Raw genomic sequence first — 18,612 nt, 5'->3', positions numbered from 1 at the left:
CACCCCTTTCCCTAGACGTCTCAAGTTCCCTTCCCTTCACCCCTCTCCCTACCCATTCAATCTTTATGCTGGAAGGAGGGGCCACTGGCTTCAAATGCTTGCATAAGTAAAACCTTTCTCCTGCCATCACTTGGTGACTGGATTTTTTTATCTATCCAATTACTACATATTAAATGTGCAAGCTTCACTTGTAGGGGGAAATTCCTCTGGACCAATGCTGCCACTGACATCATCGAGGTCCGTGATCAATTTTTTTTTGTGTGTGTGTGTGTGTGTGTGTGTGTGTGTGTGTGTGTGTGTGTGTGTGTGTCTAGTTTAAAGCAATTCCCTCACCCACGTCACAGAGGCAACTAGAGATGGATCCAACATATTGCAAACATGGGTGGAGCAACTCCGTGTGAAAAATGATGATCTGCAAAGGCACCTTAGTGAGGCATTAGTAAATGTGATGCTGCAAAACAGCATTGTGCCTGGAGCTAGCCTAACTTCCCTATTTCTGTGTTCCCATAGGCGGTTCTAAACTAGGTGTAAACGTTGACACAGTAGTACAAAATGTAATGGATACACGGAAACTGTCCCCATCGATTGACGAAAAGTTTATAGGAGTACCAGCACAAAATTGCAAGGAGTGCCTCATGCTTATGTAGATTCAAGGAAGGGCTGAGAAATACCAAGGCATTTGACATCCTTGCAGAATGCGTTGAGGATATGTACAGAGATAAATACAGTCAGCTACTATAAGGACAATCTTTCCATCAAATATCAAAATTCTGGAGAGGATTTCGAGTGATTTTCTGACCGAATAAGAGTTGTGTGTTGTCGTACATATGTACTAACAGAAAGTAATGAAAGGAATGAGATACCACTCAGTAAATCAGAAACTTGCTTGCAGATTCACTCATTTGCAGGATTGACCCCACAGGTACGTGACAAGGTGAAGTACACCGAGTACACTAAGATAGGCTACACAACTCACAAAGGAGGTGCAACAATTCGTCTAATCATCCACCGGGATAAAGCCCACTTGATGTGCATTCATTGTGAAGTGTGCTACACTCGTTGCAAATGACAAAAAGTTACACGGCTCCTTAGTGTTTGGCACCAGCATGTGCTTGTTTTAGAGAAATCAGACACGAGAGAGAAAACTGTCCATCTCTACAGCACTGGTCAGCTAACCAAGTAGGTCAATGAGGTGCTTGAAGGAATGTGAATACGTGAAATGTGAATGGGAGCAGTTCTGCCATTGCACCTTGCTCCCCTTCTGCAAAGCCAATCCGGTAAGAGAGATAGGAATTGCTCAAGTGGTAAACGTAAGTTTGCAAGATAAATGAACAGCAGAACTTCTACCTTTCTCATCAATACAGGCATACAAATAAATGTTTTGTTTGTTAGATATACTCACTGTCAACTGTACCCCATTCTAGCTGACTTTGCAACTTCATCTGAAGAAAAGAAACAACTTCTGTCAAACTTCTTAATGTACCACAAGATTCCTACATATGATACCAAGCCAATAGCCTGGAAACCTTATTGCATACCCTATCACTTGCAGCCTGCAGTAGACAAAAATGCCTCAGATTTACTAAAAGCTGGAGTAATTAAACCTTCTTTCAGTTCCTGGTTGGCACATACAGGGTGCACATAAAGTCCGGGAACACTTTCAATCATTATTTATTGCAAAAGAACTAAACATTGTACAGGTCTCATACATATTACACTTTGAAGAGAGACTGTGAAAGTTTTTGTTTTTTACAAACATTTGATATGCGAACCATGAGAGACCCAGCACATGTCAGTATGGTAATTGATACCTTGCCATACCCATCCTAGCATGGCATCGTCGACTGTGGCAGTCGCTTCCCGTATTCTCTCCCGGACCTCTGCTGTATCACGTGGTAGAGGTGGTACATACATCAGATCTTTAATGTGTTCCCACAGAAAAGACTCACATGGAGTGAGGTCTGGTGATCAGGAAGGCCATTTCATGAAACAGCTGTCCCCTTTTGTAGCACGGCCAATCCACCAATGCAGTAGCTCCGTGTTCAGGTACCCACAAACTTCAAGATGGAAATGGGGTGGAGCCCCATTCTGCTGAAACATGTCCAAGTAGGAATACCCAGTGACAGTGCTTTCGACAAAGAAGAATGGCCTGTACAGTTTTCGACGTGACAAGGCACAAAAAATATTTACCTTTGTGGAATCACGCTCAAATTCAATGCATTTGTTTGGATGCTTTGTATCCCATATTCGCCATTTATGACTGTTCACTTTCCCATTTGTCAAACTACAACATACCTCAACTCACCATGCTTGTGACTAGCACCAACTATCGGCAAATTACCAAAATACGCTGTGGCAGTTGTAATGCTGTAAATATAATACGGCCATTAATCTGTATATTTTAAATTTTTTGTTCCGTAATAATTTTGAAAAATTAAGTAAATACTATAACGAGAGTAAGCTTTTGTTAAGTGTAGTTTATCTGTTAAAAATAACCTCTTTGATGTAGGTGGAATAAATGTATTAAAACATATTTTGTAAATAATTATGTAATATTTCAAGTACAACTGTAATTAATTATGTCAATTTTGTATGTATGTGCTGTCATGCAATTGTAGATGGTTCATACTTAGGGTTTTTGTAAGCAGAAGTGTAAAATGAAAATGTGTAGGGATCATAGGTAGAACGGAACTCCGTTCTGTGGTGGAATGGGAAAGGTGGTGGGGCATGCGAGTGAGAATTGGTGCGCAAGTGACACACACAGTCGGTAGCTGCCCTGCAAGTGGTGAACGTGCTCAGACATGTTCTACATGATTGGCGCAGTACAGCAATAAATTAATAGCTCAGAAATTTGCCATTTTATCGTCGCCAACAAGAGGAAGATAGAGCTATGTACATCAAGAGCCGTACCTGTGCAATGTTACTACGCAGCACCGCCTCACGCCACCTTCGACATCAGTAACAGGCAAAGTACTTTACTTAGAAGTGTATCACAGTAAGAACCATCCTTCTTCAATCAGTGGAATATAAGTGTTAAATGTACCTTTGTGTTTAACCATAATTTTCCAATTTCATTTACCTCAGTAGGGTCCTTACCTAAACGAATTTATTCCGAGTATTCTGATTTTTATTGAAGTTTGAATAATAGTAAATTACTGGCAATAGTATTGTTTTGGTAGTAAATTCTGAAAATCATTGTTAAATACTAAAGTTTGCACATATCGGTTTAAGAACCACCGCTTTGCGTGACCATGAGGATAAGTTTTCAATAGCATTTTTGAAAGTAAGATAACATAATTGTTTAACTGCAACAATCTTAACAGTATTTGTTCGTGTTACTTCTCTATGTCAAAGAAAGCCAGACAAATATTGGTGTTAGTTAAATGTTAACAAATAAAAGTCCTAAAGAAATGAAATCTAGTCGTGTTAAATAATAGTTTTGGTCATATGAATAATAGCTATAAGTTTAATATTTTTTTGTATCCTTGTTGAAACACGTGTGTGTTTTCTTTAAATAATTACTGAAGTATAGTGGTAAATTCCATTAGTAACAGAAAGTGGGATTAATAGTACTTACTGCCAAATGACCCAAGTAAATGGAAATTAAGTGGTTGTGTCTGTTACATAGTAAGTGAAAGCAGTTATTTATTCAGTGTCGAAAATTGACTTCTTCTTTCTGTGTGGACACTGTGCCCGATTTGGGCTGGTGGCCGTTTTATTAAGCGAAACAGTTTATTGTTATAACAGGCTTTGTCTGATAAAAGGTTTCCAAAAGTAATTATTCTCACTGCTTTTACCACAAACTGTATGATTCAGAGAAAAATAGTTCAATAATTTACCATTAGGTTGAACACGGCTAAAATCAGTCTCCGAGAGTCGATGGTTTGGAGTGTGCCTGTCACTACTTACTACACAGTTCTGACACTCCGAATCGCGGATCTTCCATCTTTACAGTGGTAGAACTTAAACGTTCTGGTACCGTATTGACGAGAACGCGAAAGAACCGTTGCACGGTACACATGAAAAAAGAACTTTCAGGGTTTCTCTTCAAAATGACATACGTATGATATCTGTACAATGTTTTGTTCTTGTGCAGGGTGTATACGCGGACAAGGAAAAAAAATTCCCGGATTTTTCACGGATAAAAATACACTTTCTCCCAGGTGAAAACAAGCTTTCTCCATGTTAAGTGACAGTATATTTTCCCTTATCAATCCTTTGAATGGTTATGGTTTTATACATGGGCGTAGAATTTCCTGGCACAATAGAAAACGAAACTCAGGGAAAAAGACAAGATTTGGAAATATCTTTCATGTGCAGCAACATGCATGCTGCGTATTTTCGTATTACAAAAGTATACATTGGAATTCCACCAAACACCACATGTTACTTTCCAAATCACTGAAATCAAGATTGCGATGCGCTTTTGTAAGCCAGTCATAGCTCATGTCACGTGATCTCGCCAGCCGATATTCAGAGCATAGGACACGTGATGTAGTCAGCCAGCAGCAACATCACTGCTAAGTAGCACGAACACACAAACAGGGAAAGTTAATAGTTTAAATTAATATATATGGTGTTGCTACAAGAAAAGCAAAGCTGTCACATATAATATTGGTCTCTAAGGTTAATATGCTGCAAGAGAAGTTAAGCTTTCGCATATAATGTTGATCTTTTTTGTGTGTGTTGCACTTTGAGATACATCACACAAATGTGCCAGTAAAATTTACAATAATGAGATAAATGTCTGATCTTCAGGGTTCAAAATTCTTCTAAATGACTCATCATCAAAGAGTTGATTTTTAAATGAATCAAACGCTCTTTAATTTAATAAATTCATGGCACATAGTTCAACTTACGTAGAAGGATATTTACTTTGAAAGTAATGCTTTTGAAACCACTAGTCGCAATATTTTCCCGTGACCTGTCAGAAATAGGTTTGTTTCACCAGTTGCCAGACAGCGCAAATAACAGGCGACACAGCTATCATAACATAGGAAGCCCGTATGTGCGTACGTGTTAAACACTGAAAGATCATACATTATGTCATAAAAGAAACAAGACATTAGAAGATACTCCATGAGCATCGGAATTTCGTGAACCATATTAAAATGTGCACATTTAAAGTGCACACTCGTATGTCCAGATTTCCAATGAAGTAGACCTCAACTTGATATTAAGCTTTTCAGTGTGGCTTTGCGATGTAAATTTTCTTGGAGCACCAGTATTGTATTATATCATATTTGGTTCTTAATTATGGCATAATGTCATATGTGCTAGGGGGGAAAAAAAAACCATGCACGTGAAATGCAGCGAACAGTTGAAACTAGCCAGCACTGTGGAATTAAACATTTCGTTTCAAATACATTGACTGCCACTACAGAAAAGATTAATAAAAGCCAAATTTCTTTAGCAAACAGACAAAAATAACTTCATTGTTCCACAAGGCAATTAATGCTTGACTGTCAGAAAGGTAGAAATAAAATAAAATCTGAAACTAATGCCATATTTTAGCCTTCCATAATTATGTGAATGTATTTTAATTCACTTGATAGCTCCCGGCCACAGACATCCGTTTTGTTTTGATTTGACGTGAGAGTACATGAAGGCGAAACAGCAAAATCACTAAATGTAGACACGGATCACGTGGAGACTACCCACTACAACTCTACTCCGACTGCTCTGCGCATCAGTCCCAGATCTACGATATTTGCGCACCGGATCAATACTAAAAAAATCGAATTTTCAAAAATATGTTCATCTTGTAGCGCACATCTTTATGAAAAGTCTGAAGCATAAAACATGTGTGTTCGAGGAAATGTAAGACATATTATTTGGTCTTAAGTACGCCAAAGTGCAGTGCCATGCCTCTTGACAAATCATTCTTCTAACGCATATCACTGTATTTCGCTCTGTGGAATTGAAACGTGTATATTTTGTAATGGATGCCATCAAACTATATTCAGGACAGTGGAAATTGAAATGTCCTGTGGGGCCTCACCTGTTCCCAGTCAACCAGTTTGACAGCCGGCCCCTTTTCAAAAAACAAAATCTCACAATTAATAGCGGATGGGATTTTTTGTAATCAGGAGAACAAGAACTCTTCAGAAAATCTGAACTCTTTATTGCCTATTGGCTAATAACTTGCTGTTTTGTGTGACATAAAATTAAATATAGGATACATAAAACCAATAAAGACAAGAGATAATCAAGAAATTATGCATTTCTTCAATCCTTAGCTCCTAGCATTTTTTTCTCTCTAATCTCACTACAGCTTTACATGGTGTGCTTTCCTTTCTGGGAAAGGATCTACGGTATTACCTCATCAAAGTTCGTGAAACTTTTGCTACATGAAAAATCAAAATGTCATTATCTACAACTGAAAAAGCTGTTAACAGAAATAATACCCAAGACTGGTATGGTTTCTCGATCTGATTACATCTATTTTGTCGCTGTCTGCTAGGTAAAACATAATAGGCCTTTCTAATATGTCAGCAGTTTTGTAACACACACCAAATAAACAAGACTGTTTTGGCACCAATGGCCATTTTTATAACACTACAGAATATAGTTCACAAAGTACCAATATCAAATGCCTATTAGGCCTACTACAAACAAAAAAACTTAATGTTAGGAAATAGTTTCACTTTCATTCATATGCACCAGTTTCTCAAGCATGAGACCGAAAAGTAGTATTACGAAATTTTTATATAAATTTGGGATTGTCTTATTCTCCCATAATTTGTCCCCGTTTCTTCTCCTTCCTCGTTCCACAAACAATCTTGTCACCACCAATTCTGTAGCTATTCGTGCCATTGTCAAAATTTGTTCGCTGATTAGCTTCACTAACCCTGCCAGAATCACATGTTAGGTTATCCCGCAATTGTTTTCCAGTTAGGCGTTTTACGTTTTTGTGCAACACGTTTTCCATGTTACTTCCAGAATGGAACTTAAGTGGCTGCTAGACAAGAACTGTGCTACTGGTCCTTACTAGTGTAGCGATATGGCCAAAAATTTTCTGCCAAAATTTCATTTCCTTTGATACACAGAGAAGATAATACATAATCTTTCTCACCTGTTATTCCTGACAGTTGTTTATTTCCACTCTGGTAGTCTGAATCTATGGATTTCGCTAGTAATTATAACAACACTAATCTTTCACAAATCCAATCAACCACATAATCAGACAGCAATTGGCATTCATCCGTTTGGCTTTAGTCTGCTCAGATCGTATAGCCCTGTCCCATCTACGGGAAGTTTATTTCTAGATGCGATGAGACATCACATACACTATGCATGCATTCAAAAATCTACTTATGATTCAGTCAGAAATCAACTTAAAATGTGTTCAAAAATGTTCAAAATGCAATAGGGATGCGTTTCAAAATCATATGAATAATCAATAGACAAACATGCGCTGCATGCTAGGCACTTTGTGATACAAGTTTTTTTCCTCAAGAATATGAATTTGGCGCCCCCTTTTACCGGTAGCATCTAGCTGCTTGATGCGACTGCTTGCACAGCCAACATCCACATTCCTGTAGCCAGAATTAAGAGAATCTACTACTCAAAAGCAACTCAACTGCGCATGCGCATGAGCCCGCTCGTAACTGCTAAAAGAAATCTAATGTAAACAGTTGTGACTTCACGCTCATCGGAGGCAATTTGTTGTTATGAAGCATTGCATAGTCTTCCTAAAGCCTTTGACACATTTTGCATTTGGCAGACACTTGCACGAGCACTGTGTGTCGTCGTTGTATATGGCGCATTTCCTTTGCAATTTAAGTAATTTTCGTTCTTTTTCTCTCGTTTATCTTATATTGTCGAAGTATTATTCTGCAGTAGTGGGGTACAGTAATATCCTTTGTTAGAGTATCGGTTCTTACCAGCCAAAATTACAAAAAATTAACTGAAAACAATCAAAAATACCTAGAATTATAAAAAAAAAACGGTTGTCCAGGGTCGTATACACCTTGTTTATGTACGCTCGTTACAGTGGTAATCCCCAACAAAACCAGTTACAGAGGAAAAGCTTGCAGCATTTTTTGCAAGGATTGATGATATTTTCAATCATCTTGTCAAATGCAAATTCTTCACCATGCTCCAGCTACTATCAGATTCATGTAGCTATTAAAGATGGAGAAAAAGACAGCTTTTGTTGTACCCTGTGGGCATTATGAATATCAAAGAAATCCCTTCGCCCCCCCCCCCTCCCCCCCAAACACCCGCCTCTCCCCCTGCACAACATTTTAACATTTTGATGATTTACTTTTAGAAGGTTTAAAACCAATCATGTGACTAGTATACCTGGATAACACAGTTGTCTTTTCAAATTCAGTGAGAGAACATGCAAAGTAACTAAAAAACATACTAACCCATTTTAGTGATGCTAATCTAAATTTGAAATTCAAAAACTGCGATTTTGCACTATCATGATTGCACTATGCAGGCCATATAATTTTAGCATATGGTTAAGACCAGAACCACAATTAAAAAATGCAGTGAATGATTTTCCAGCATCGAGGAACATTAAAGAATTGCAACTGATTTCTCAGGTTAATAAATTACTATCGCCATTTTGTGGAGAACTATCTGGTCACCACAAAATGGCTTGCAAAATTACTAACGAAGGGAGTTGCTCCTGTCTGGACAATGGATAGCACGAGGGCCATGTTAAAACTGAAAGACATTCTTAACAAGTGCACCTGTCTTGGGTTATCGGCATTTTGCTCTACCTTTAATCTTGTTGTGTGATGCTAGCAATGTCTCAGCTGGTTGTATTTTGAGTCAGATACAAAATGGTGAAGAAAAACCAATTGGTTATGCTTCACGTCAGGTGTAGCAGCTGTGCAAAATTACACCACCACACAAAATGAACTTCTGATTCTTGTTTTTGGCACCCATTACTGTCAGTGTTACCTACAGGCATGACAGTTCACAGTAATTGCAGATCGTGTTGCTTTACAGTGCCTTTTGAGTTTAAAGGATCCCAGCAGTGGACTTGTTAGATTGGCCTTAAAACTCTGTGAATATGAGTACATAACCAGACTTAAGCCTGGAAAGTTAAATCAGAATCCAGGTGCCTTGAGTACAAAAATTAAGATCCTGTAAGTAGATGATGTGCTTACTGAGGAATTAAAGAAGGCACAAGAATCCCGAGACTACTGGCAAGTATATACTGCGACAAAGTCATGAGTGTATACAGACACATCGTAATGGGGAAAGTGCCACAAATAAATTAGGATATTATGTTCAAAATTGTCTTTTTGCAGAGAGTGCAAGAACAAAACCCAAATGTACCTCTTCAAACTATATCTGAGGTAGCTGGACCTTTCAAAGTCTTAGCACTCTATATTGCTGGACCATTTGCCTTAACAGTAAAAAGTAACATACATTTTATCTGTCGCTGACCGTTTCTCTCATCATCTTATTGTGTGACCCACTGCAGATATGGCCGCTGAGATGGTTGTGAGAGCACTGGTAACTTATTTTGCACTACAATCTAGAAGTCCAGAGGCCATTATAGCAGACTGAGGGACAAACGTTATGGGCAATCTTATCATACAGTTATCTTGACTGTTTAAAATAAAGAAGTTCAGAGCTACGTCATTTCATTCTAAGAGTAATGACAGGGTTGAACACATTCATAAAACAGTACCTAGAATCTTATCTTATAACATGATTAGCTTCCCCTCAGACTGGGATTGTCTATTACCATATGTGATTTCGTCATACAACACCAGGATACATGAAACCACAGTGTTGATTCCCTTTGAGGTTCTTTATCACCAAAAAATCCATTCATGTTTCAAGACTTATAAGCTGTCACCTGAAATGAATTCCAGCAAAGTGAAGTACATGGCTAAAAGATTAACATTTATTTTGAAGAGAATTCAGCAGAACAATGCGGCTGAACATGGAGACAGCTCCATAGTTGAAAGGATGCTACGATGCTGATATACCCATTAGGAGATCATGGGATGTTATGACAAACTGCCATGAAATTGGGCAGAACTAAGAAATTTACATGACTCTGCACTAGACCATTATAGATGCTGTATTTCACATTGCCCGTCAACGTTTAATTACAAATCAGAAGATTATAGCTCAGTTTGATCGCTTGACCAAGTATAAAGATATATAGCATCTACTGTAGTGGATCCAGCAAATCTCAGAAATGTTTAAAACAGATTTTGGTATAATTTACATTCTGTTACCCCATCAATTTACAGTCTAGGGATTATGCTGTACCCTGTTTACATAGAAAACATCAACCCAGTCACATATGTTGTCTGATACCCATATCACCATACTTTTGATAATAAACATTGGTGCAGTATTAAGTCGAATTGTTTTTATAAATCAGGAAATATTCCATCTACCTTATTCCCTCAATCTTTGTCTTTGAGGATGGTATGTGGAGTAAAACAAATAAATAAATACAAAAAAAGTGTAGGGGGGTGTTGTGTGATGGAGGTTTTCAGAATTCGTGCTTGTTGGTTTGGAGGAGGTCATTCTGCTTGAAATAACTGTAAATATTTGTAGAGGTGTCATACCTCAACAGCATCTGAGTGTTGGTCCATAGGTTCAAGCGATTGCCACAGTATATCTCTTTCTTATTTATAAAACCAGTTTTAATATAATATTTGAGTTTCCTTTAATACCTGTAGTATTTTTAATTTTCTTATTTGCTACAAAGGCTACACTTGTATTTACTTCCACTCTTTTCATCTGTAATAAAACATACGGCCTGATTTTAATTCCATTTGGTCTGGATTTTTTTCAACGCTTCTGATAACCTTTCTACATATTATTTGGTCTTAATTAACTCCTCTTGCAACTCCACTAACCTAGATCGTGATCCCAGAGTTCTGCAGTTTATTGTCACTGTTTAAGAAGTTGTAGAAACATTTGTGTTTCTAAGGCCCAAGTGATCAAATGCAGAAGTAGCTGTATGTGCCCTGTGGTCTGAGGCTATTGCCCAAGTTTCCTAAGTACAATTTTATATATTCAGCATTACCCATTCTGTATAAGAGTACAACTCTTGATTCTTTAGATACTTTGGAAAGTTGAGGCGAAATTGACGTAAGATAGCACTTATACTGTGCATGCTTTTAGCGGTGACATAGCATCACGCTCAAATCTTAACGACTTTTTTTCCATTTATGGACTTCTTTTTTACTTTCTGCTCTGTTGTGGTTAATATAAAATTAGTACCAGACCTAAAATTTTGACAGAGTTAAGTCTCTTCTTGGAAAGTTTTGTGTTGAAATTTCAATGCAAGCGAGAAAAAGTTTATTTTCTACCAGTTATAAATTTTCTCTAGATTATTTATTAATGTACCATAAACCTTGTTATAATGTTGTATTTTTTATCTTATCTTGTGTCCTGTCTTACATTTGTAACTTATTTTACATATATACTCCTCTACTTCATTGTGTGCAGTAGTCTGTTACAATATCTTACTTATTGATAGTAGTAGTTCCTTTTACCCTATTACTAATTGTTTCACCTCTCCATTCATTTGTTATTTCAAAATAACTTCTTTCTTTTATAATCCCATGTTAAGGGTTTCAGAGTCTTGCATGCTTACAGATTTGTTTTGTTACATTACTGATTAACAGAAAATTACTTCTGAAATGTTCACTTTCTATACAGAATGATTCATATTTTGTGTACATGGTTTGAGTTACATTAAAACAAACAGAGTTGTGTCAGAAATTTGACCCCATGTTACTTCTACAGTAATTGAAAAAAGGTAGATGAAATATCTCATGTATAAAATTTACTCTGTGAGCTATTGATTGATACTGTTTTTTGGCGATATCAATATTATGTAGATCAAAATATGGAGTGACATATGTACCAGGCACATTAATGCTGCCCCTAATGCATTGTGTGCGTGCTGTGGTGCCAGTGATGAAAATAAGTAGTGAGGCATGTCATTATTGAGAAATAGCATCTCATATGAAATGGCAGTCAATTAGATACATTGTCATGATGGTTTTTCAGTCTAGTAGGCAACCTGATAAGAAAACTATGAATAATTATGCTAGAAAAATCAAAATGGTTATTATACAGGGTGTTACAAAAAGGTACGGCCAAACTTTCAGGAAATATTCCTCACACACAAAGGAAGAAAATATGTTATGTGGACATGTGTCCGGAAACGCTTAATTTCCATGTTAGAGCTCATTTTATTACTTCTCTTCAAATCACATTAATCATGGAATGGAAACACACAGCAACAGAATGTACCAGCGTGACTTCAAACACTGTGTTACAGGAAATGTTCAAAATGTCCTCCATTAGCGTGAAAGCGAGGCGACACAGAACTGTCTGATATTGCAGTCAATATTTGTTGATAATGTCTGCTCTTGGCACTTATGTGAGTCTGTATTTGGGGTTACAAAGTCAAGTCTCTTTAGCAAGCAAGCTTAGATTCAAATTATTACTATCAGCTAGTTGCATTGATCAGTGGTTGCCACCTAAGTTGCTCATTAACAGATATTAGGTGGTCAATTCACATTTCAAAATGAATTGATATCGTTGATTGGCATAGCACATATACAATGCATTAATTAATTCCTTTGAATGACACAGGCTTCAGTTAACGCAGCATGATGTTTTGTCTGTTGAAAATTATTTCCTTTAATATTAATATGGAATACTACATCATCATCATCTTTATTGTTATTCTTATTGTCCAGGGATATGCCATACTTGGTTCACTTCTTGTGATGCTCGGTTCGAAATCGTAGGACACTACCGTTTTTCCTTAACTTGGTTTTTAATAACACAGTTTTTTTTTTTTAATATGATTCACTACTATGAATGGACACACTTGTTTTTGGGCATGATGCAGTATGAAACTGACCAACTGAGCTATATACAAAATGACAATTTCAGGGCCTACCCTCCAAATAAATTTCTTGGCCAACCACTGTCTCATCTGTCCTTAGTCCTTTAACTATTGTTGTTGAGTACTGTCTTCATGTTCTTCCAGTCACCAGGTACTTTTGACGAGTTTAAGCACAGCTTGTGGGTTTTCCTTGAGCGCTATTGATGAGTTAACTTAAGCCATCCTGCTGCCCCCTGACCACTAATGACAAGTATAAATGCGCAACTTCACAGGCAGCTGTGTACTGTTCATGAATTTAAGTGCACAATAGAGCTTTGAACCTATTTTTTAGTAGTTTCTCACAGTTCTGGCAACTAAGTTGGTAGTAGTAGTAGTAGTAGTACTGTGTCTACTACGATATTATTTCACTGCATTCAATTTTACTTGATCTTACTGTTCATCAATGTTTGGGATTACAGAAATGTCCGATTCCACCCGTATGCTTTGACCAATGACGTCACCAATATGGCGGACACGACCATTCACAATGTCTCCAATATGGCGCCTGTGAGGTCGTTATGTAAACACGATTACAAAATCCATAAATATAATCAAACTCACGGGACCAGTGCGGGAAATTGGGGGTTTTTGGGTGGGGACAAACTAAACACACACACACACACACACACACACACACACACACACACACACACACACACACACACACATGACAACATAAAACCAATCAAAATTTCCCCAATTCCACTACATTCACAATATTCACAGGAATCTGTCACTTCCCTTCATCTACATAGCTCAACCACAATTACCGATACCACAAAATGAAAATTGATATCTAGAAAAATTGCAACACTGCGACTACACATACCATCAAAAATGGGAATCGGACACTTCACTTGACCTATATAGGTCAACGGCAGCTCACAATACCAAAACACGTAGCTACAATGAGTCATTGGAATTGGACACTTCCCTTGACCTATATAACACAAATACAACTGACAATACCAAAAAAATTGAAATAAAGTTCTTCCCCTAAGATACATAAATCAACCACAAGTGCTGATAACAAAACACCAACCATCAACACATGCAGTAAATAACACTGACCCAACAACACACAAATACCCCACCAATCATCATAACATGCAAACAATAGATCCAAAAAAATGGCTACTTACCACAAAAAAGTTCCAGCACTACATACTAGGTCAGCAACCCAAATCCCCCCACCTCTGCCAAACAAACAAACAAAAACACATCTAAAACAAACCAGCCCCCCCCCCCCTCAACCTTAACCCAATTAAAGTTAGAAGACATATCCATACCAAACAAAAGAAGCCACAAATTAAATTAAATGACTTACCACTCAACAAACAGCCAATGACACCACAATAACATAAACACAACACAAACTTGATTCTTAACTCAGTGAAACCAGTTTCTGTTCTTCTATAACAGTCATGACCGATAAATGCACACTTCAAGCAGTGATAACCAAATGAACCCAATACACCACATAATACACGGACCATACACACACCACTTGAGGACACCTCCAACTGCAACAAGACGACAGCTACAAACACAACACACTCATAAACTAAACTCCGCACCGTCATGACGTCACACACCACAACATGCTTACATCACGGATCAAAGCCGATGGGTGGGATTGGACGCCTCTGTTGATCCAAATGTTTTTATCTTCAGCCCTTCTATTGAATATGTTGTTGTTGTTGTTCCCTTCTTATTGAGGAAGAAATTATGAAGATATGAAGCATGACAGTGGGGATGAATTATTCGAAGTTGATACAAGTGGTAACTCCTCCACAGATTCTGACCATGACAGTCTTGAAGTCATGTACCTCAACAAGTGTAACATGTAGTCTTGTGTCAACAAGATGTAATTGATAGTCTGTCCGAGGAAGAAAGGGTGGTGACAAATTTGACTAGAAAAAAAATAATTTTAGTCCACTTAATCACGCATTTGAAGACTTGTCCTTAGGACACAGCAATCAGCCAGGAAATGATCCAAGCTCTCTGTCATTCTTCATGTTATTTTTCAGAGAAGATACTGTACTGACTAATACACAAACAGGAGGTTTGGAGTCCCTTGATGTCTCTTTCACATGTGTGAAGTGCACAGGAGTGAAAGTACCGCATACACTGCATCAGACAGACAAAAATTATAAATGATCCTCTGTTTATGTATTGAAATATTCATAAATCAATAAAGATATTTCATACACTTGGATTTACATTTCTTTGAAGATTTTATTGCACAATTCGGCATAAAACAGATCATTTTCTTTCATTTCATGAACTGATGGTTTTAAAGTTTCCTTGAGGTGTACGAGTCTCAGCTTTATCTTTAACAATTGTAGAAGCTGAAGAAATTAATTAAAATTTGTATCACAGCCATGACTTGAACCTTTTTTCAACTTTATTCAATTGACTGTATACATACAAATAGAGCACATTAATAAGAAATGACATATTATATTTAGTTTCAGATTTTCTCCTTTATTACATTTTTGTTGACTATCTTTTCAGTGTTGGCAGTGTTGGGAGTTCATTTTAGTTTTACATTTAGGATATTTTTCGATGTGTGTGTTTTTGTAATGCTTTCAGTCTTTTTATGAAGTTTTTGAGTTAGGTTTGTTGACTTCTTTCCTCAGTGATTAATGGCAGCAAATAAACAGTTTTATGTTACTAGTGTAGGTCGGCTCAGTGACAGAGAGCTGTGACATCTCTCCCCCGCCCCCCTGCCCGCACATCTAGTACAGAAAAGGCTGCCCCAGGTACCCCATCCTCACCACACCTCAAGGTGGCACTCTGGAGCCAGTTGACTGTGGCCAACAAAGCTTCCAGCTGCATTTGGACTGTGGCTAACTCCTCCTGCATCCGCACACAACAGACACAGTCCCTATCCATCTACCTAATATGTGATTTACTATAAGAAACTTAAGGAAACCTACTGCCACACTAGGTTAACAACTACACTCTAGGTGGCAGAAAGGACACTCAACAATGAAAAACAATAAAAATTTATGGTAGAAGCTAGATCTGGTGCTTATTTTGCTGCTAGGGCTATCAAATGGATACTACAGGAAAAAACAGTGACCTACAGTATACTGCTAGGGGCTATATAGTGAATGTTATTTATAAATGTTAAACAGTAACCAGCGGTAAACTACACCTACTGGTAATCCCTCGCATTTACAGTGTAAACAAACGTTTACGTACAAGCGAAAATGGCCTAATAAAACTATAAAAACGGCTACATTCAATGTATCGAGTCGAAATGACACAAATAAACGTAAATACTGAGTATTGTACACTGACAGATGCAGGTACAAAACAAAACCTTTAGCTAACAATAAGAGTTCAGAATGAAAAGCACAAATACGAGTTCTACTTTATAGGAACCCATAGGCTCACAGTACACGATCACTAATGCCCACAACAAGCTAAGGAAAATAAGCAGACGCGAGGAGAGTATTAGATTTCTGCTAACTAAACCGTATGTAAGAATGGCTCAGAAGTTTTATTGTAACATTGATTTACTCAGACATTTTAGTGTAACACTAATTTACCACGTATTTTACGTCTACTTTAACTGTTAACGCTCACAGGTTGCGCTAGTCAAACGTATGCAAGTGGCGTTAAGAGTTCACCGTCAGTATCACTTTTCCTAATAAAACTTATAAAAACTGCTACCTTCAATGTAACGAGCCTAAATGACATTAATAAGCGTGAATACTAAGCATCCAACACTAACTTAAACTGATTAACCCTCGTATTTATAATGTAAACAAACGTTCAAGTACACGCGAAAAATGACCTAATAAAATGTATAAAAACTGGTATGTTCAATGTATCGAGTCTAAATGACACTAATAAACGTAAATACTGAGTATTGTGCACTACTTAATTGATGTTCCCGCGCATTTAACAATGTAATTTAAGAATGTAAACAAACGTTTGCGTACAGGCGAAGCTGTCCTTCGCTTTTCCTATTCAAACGCAAATAAAAACTGAAACCTTCAATGTATCAAGTCTAATTCACACTAATACACGCAAATACTATAGAAAATACAGAAAAAACTGTTAATTACATATCTCGTAACACTCACTGAAAAAGACGTAAAATTCTGCTGTTGGCCACACGAGCGACAAGATTCACACTGGTTTTGAATGCATCTGCTGGTTCTGCGATACTGTCACCCTTCGTGTACTCAGTACTGTGTAGTCAGCAGCAACCTCGTGGTGTTGTGGAAATGTGTGTGTGATATTCTCCAGGTAATTTATAAGCGTTTATAAACTGCAAACAAGAATAAGTGAAGAAATGTGTTTCGGAAGTAAATTAACATGGTACTTAATTTCTATCACAGTAACAGTTGAGTTTGATGAGTGTACTAGTTCGCGAATATCTTGTGATGACTCTGCTGTTTGAGGCTGCCGTCTTTTTTATGTTTTAATTTTTAATGGGTGCATAAGGATGAGATTTTATTCTGTATTTAATTGTGATCACATCACCTATAGTGTGCTTGGTGACGGTGTGTGAATGTTGTAATTTTTAAGGTTATGTTCGTAACCACTAAATACCTGAGTTGTTAGTGCTTGTTTTTGGCCTGACCGTTAAAATCGCTACGTGTATCTTCGTAAAAGAAACGGCTGAGTGTGTGACGTGCTGTCAGGAGCAGTTTGTCTACGAAGTAATCTCCTCATATACTTCGTGGCTAACGAGAAAAGGCTGACAGTGAAATTCAAAGGTTGCCCATGTTAGTGCTCTTATTTTGACGTACTTAGCAGTAATAATGATTGTGATGATAATTTTCTGTGATGTGATGTAGACATAAAGCGGCTCCAGATCTTAGGGCTAACGTAAGCATTTTTTAAAGTGCCCACAGTTACTACATCATTTCATGGTTTGAGTATGTTCGCATGAAAGGAAATGCTGCAATTCTGTTGCATTTTGTTAGTTTTCACTGTGCTTTGATTATTCGTGTCGTTAGTATTCGTGTAATCATATGTAAATACCAGTTTGTTGTAGTGTGTGGGTTTTAATGGAGTTCTGTATAAGAGTACTGCAACATCATTTACGAACTGGCGAGATGCAAGGTACAGATTAACTATAATCTGCCTAACGTAAAGCATTACATGTCATCAGAACTCAATAGATCATTCATCATATTTACAGTTAGTATGAAGTCGTTTCAGTAAATCAGTTTTGTTAGAAAATGCTAACCAATGTTTAATCTTGATGGTAATCAAGAATGAGAACTTCCGCATTGCAATGTGCAGTCTACAGCAGGTATTGGTTTCCTTTAATAGCAGGTAAAGATTCTAAAATGATGACGCTTCCTGTAAATTGAGCATACATCCGTGAATGAATACAGATGAAGTAAGTTTCAAGGTAATGCCTACGTTGAAAATGCATATTCACTGATAAACAATCCGTATATCCGGATTTTCTTCATGTCCCTATCACACTGAAATTAACACAATGAACCAAGTATAGAATGAAATATTTGATGTTGTTAAGTAATATCGCTGCAATCTATTTACTGCTGTGATTGTTTGTAATGCTGAAGTTAATGCATGCACACAAAATTACACATCTTCCATAATTGTCACAACAAGATGGTATCCATGAGCCAGTGTTACAAAGAAGTAGTAGCAACTTTAAATGCTCAGTTTCCATTACATGTTATTTTATGATTGTTCTCACTCTTCATGACCTG

At 37.3% G+C, this 18,612-nt stretch overlaps 1 protein-coding gene and 1 long non-coding RNA gene across 8 annotated transcripts in view; one reads left to right on the top strand and one right to left on the bottom strand.

The window, feature by feature from the left end:
• LOC126427090 (uncharacterized) overlaps positions 1-17,098 on the bottom strand; it is a 79,025-nt gene extending 61,927 nt beyond the window's left edge. For all 3 annotated transcript variants that reach the window (XR_007576529.1, XR_007576527.1, XR_007576528.1), the window contains exon 1: positions 17,002-17,098. This is a non-coding gene — a long non-coding RNA (uncharacterized LOC126427090). The remainder of the gene's footprint in view (positions 1-17,001) is intronic.
• LOC126427088 (zinc finger protein 43-like) overlaps positions 17,037-18,612 on the top strand; it is a 106,671-nt gene continuing 105,095 nt past the window's right edge. For 4 of the 5 annotated variants that reach the window (XM_050089276.1, XM_050089275.1, XM_050089274.1 and 1 more), the window contains exon 1: positions 17,037-17,167. The gene's annotated coding sequence lies outside the window, so the exon portion shown is untranslated. Of the gene's footprint in view, positions 17,168-17,359; positions 17,650-18,612 lie in introns of those variants that run through there. The other variant, XM_050089273.1, reaches the window with a different exon arrangement.

The sequence above is a fragment of the Schistocerca serialis genome, chromosome 11 (genome assembly GCF_023864345.2).
Source record: "Schistocerca serialis cubense isolate TAMUIC-IGC-003099 chromosome 11, iqSchSeri2.2, whole genome shotgun sequence".
Lineage (NCBI taxonomy): Eukaryota > Metazoa > Arthropoda > Insecta > Orthoptera > Acrididae > Schistocerca > Schistocerca serialis.
Note: the sequence above shows the minus strand (reverse complement) of the source record. Positions and strands in the feature narration are given on the sequence as shown.